This window comes from Aulonocara sp. 'chitande type north' Nkhata Bay, linkage group LG15, assembly GCF_057382095.1.
Source record: "Aulonocara sp. 'chitande type north' Nkhata Bay isolate Kocher_YH1m ecotype deep benthic linkage group LG15, A_spYH_male_GT1.1, whole genome shotgun sequence".
Classification (NCBI taxonomy): domain Eukaryota; kingdom Metazoa; phylum Chordata; class Actinopteri; order Cichliformes; family Cichlidae; genus Aulonocara; species Aulonocara sp. 'chitande type north' Nkhata Bay.
Window position 1 is genome coordinate 32189140 of NC_141358.1, and position 3337 is coordinate 32192476.

The following is a 3337-nucleotide window of genomic DNA, read 5'->3' on the forward strand; positions in this document are numbered from 1 at the left end:
TTGAATGTTCATTTCTCAACCATAAGCCGTCTCCACAGGCGTTTCAGAGAATATGGCAGCACATCCAACCGGCCTCACAACCGCAGACCTCGTGTAACCACACCAGCCCAGGACCTCCACATCCAGCAGGTTCACCTCCAAGATCGTCTGAGACCAGCCACCCAGACAGCTGCTGGAACGATTGGTTTGCACAACCAAACAATTTCTGCACAAACTGTCAGAAACCGTCTCAGGGACGCTCAACTGCATGCCCGTCGTCCTCATCGGGGTCTTGACCTGACTCCAGCTCGTCGCCGTAACAGACTTGTGTGGGCAAATGCTCACATTCGATGGCGTCTGGCACGTTGGAGAGGTGTGCGCTTCACGGATGAATCATGGTTCACATTGTTCAGGGCAGATGGCAGCTGAGAATGTCCCAGTTCTTGCATGGCCAGCATACTCACCGGACATGTCACCCATTGAGCATGTTCGGGATGTGCTTGACCGGCGTATACGACAGCATGTACCAGTTCCCATGAATATCCAACAACCTCGCACAGCCATTGAAGTGGAGTGGACCAACATTCCACAATTGACAATCTGATAGACTCCATGCGACGATGTGTTGCACTGCATGAGGCAAATGGTGGTCACACCAGATACTGACCGGTTCTGGGTCCCCAGACCCCCAATAGCGCAAAAAACTGCACATTCCAGGGTGGCCTTTTGTTGTGGGCAGTCTGAGGTACACCTGTGCACTACTCATGATGTCAGATCAGCATCCTGATGTGGCACACCTGTGAGGTGGGATGGATTATCTCAATATAGCAGATGTGCCCACTACCACACATTTGGACTGATTTGTGACCACTGTTTGGGAGGGATGGTTATATTGTGTATCTGGAATGAATTTTAGGTCTCTACGTCCATCCCATGGGGAATGGGAGCAGTAACAAAGGTGTTGCGTTTATATTTTTGTTGAGTGTATGTGGACGCCAGGTCCTAGGAGGTTAAAGCTGCACTCAAAGAAACAACATAATTATTTACTTTGTACTGCTTAAGAACAGATATGCACCCTTTTAGTCCTCAAAAGCATACACATAGTCACCCTAGGGTGCAATAAATAGCTCCGGATGAGTTGCTGTATACCTCTGTTGATGTTTTTTTATTACTCTAATTCCAGATAATAGTTTAGTCTTCTTAAATTGTTTTTAGATGTTGTAAAATTTTTATCCACTGTGTAGACAATATTTTTTTCAGTTATGGTTTATTGTTTGTGGTTGCTTCTTGATTATTAGCGATCATATGTATCTTTCATTATAACCATAAACACAACAAAAAGTGCAAAACTCAGAAGGCTGTCACACAAGAATCTCAAAATAAATGCCAAAACCTAGGCACAAAAATGCGTCCATGATAACTTGGGTCTTCTTTATGGTTCTGGATCTGAATAGTTGTGGATATCTCCCTTTTCCATGTCTTCAAGGTCATATTAGAATATCTTTATTGGTCTATATTTGGGGCCAGTTTATGTAACTTTCTGTATGTCGTTTTGTGTGTTTCTATTTGATTCAATTTTATTTATGTAGCCCCAAATTACAACAACAATCTTCCCAAGGCATCTCTGTGATTGCAAGTGTCTTTTAACTGTTACCCCCCAGCCTCACCCCTTAACCCGATGCTTTAGGCCCCTGAGTCAGAGCCCTGTAATACATCCATGCTATCTTCTGTGCTTATTTAAAAACTGAAAACATTCTACCTATATTTATATTAAGGTAAAACAGGTCCCTTGTTTAGGAGCTTCATGTCTCTGTTTGCCAGAAGATCTGCTGTTAAATCTGCATTGTATGTTGTTTGAGAATGCCACTTCGAAGAGTCTCACTATTGACTAAGAGGTCATGTTAAAATGGAACACCTTGTGATATTTGTCACTCTCCCATTCCTCTCGCTTGAAGCAGTAGTGAAATTAGAGGCTGAATTGTTTCATATCTGGTAACTAATTTGCCAGTAGGAATGAAACTGTATGTCCCCTCGCATAAATACAAGTATAAATAGAAGCAGGCAGTTACATATGCAGAAAATGTCAGCTGGGTAAAGCCAACCTATGGGCCACCTTCAAGATAATGAAGTGAGGAGGTAATAAGTGTAGAATTGACACACTGAAAACATTTAATTAACAATGTTTTCTCATATTTTCCACCTCCACCACAACACCTTGCAGTTAAATGAGATTTTATTGTGGGTGACTTTGCAATTAATAGATTTCACTATAAATTAACATAAATTCATCCTCTTACTCCCAACCAAACAAGATTCTAAATTTGGAACAATCTTGGGTTTTGGAAGTCAGAAAAAACATCAGATAAAATTTTAGTGTGAGTTAATGAAAGCGAGACAACAGCGAAAAATCTATGACCAAGGCTTGATCACTATCCAGAGGCCTTTACACCCCATGGGAACATACATTTCTTAACGCCAATTAACCAATTACCATCGATTAGCATGATAGTACTGATTTATGGCGAAATTGCCTCAACTGCAAGAAAAAAAACGACCTTTTGAGTACCTTCTAAGTGAATTGCATCTAGTAATTTTAAGAGGAATCGATGTGTTTACAAAGCTGTCTGCTTGAAATCCTAAGGCCATCAGTATATTTAGCTGCTGTGCCTGAAATGGCTGCTGGCTGAAAGACCCCTCCCTTGCTAGGATTTATTAATTCAAATGCTTTATGACAGCTATATAATGCAAAACATCAAAGTTATTAAAGTTATCAGTGATGACCTGTCAGAATTTTGATTTTCCTTGCTATTATTTTCTTTTAGAGGAGATATAAGCCACTTGGCTCATCTTAGTTTATCTATATCCATTATGTTATCTATAAAGACCCATTTGAAATTATTATACAACCCCTTCCAAAAATCATCCCATCTTCTTTAATTACCCTGGGTGGTTGAATTCTGTCACTCTTCTAATTATATCTTATCCCATAAATATTTTGGCCTTAGGCTATAATAAAGGAATTCTAAGGATATTATAAACCATTGTCCTAGCTGAATTGGAGTAGCTCTGACTTATGAGGCACTCTAGATGTGTAGTCAGTCATTATTTTAGGTTATTAAATAAAAAAAAGGATACTACACTCATAAATATCCATAGAATAGTGTGTAGCCACATCTTTCAACAAATTGTTCTCATGAAGTTATAATTAATGTATTAAAAACACATAGGATTTGCGATGCTCCCCCATCGTATTTGAATACCAGGGAATGTTTCAACTAATGGCATTTTTAAATATGAGACTATGTGAAACATTAAAGTCAGAGAAGAAGAGAAATTGTAGATGTTTGGTTGCCATAAA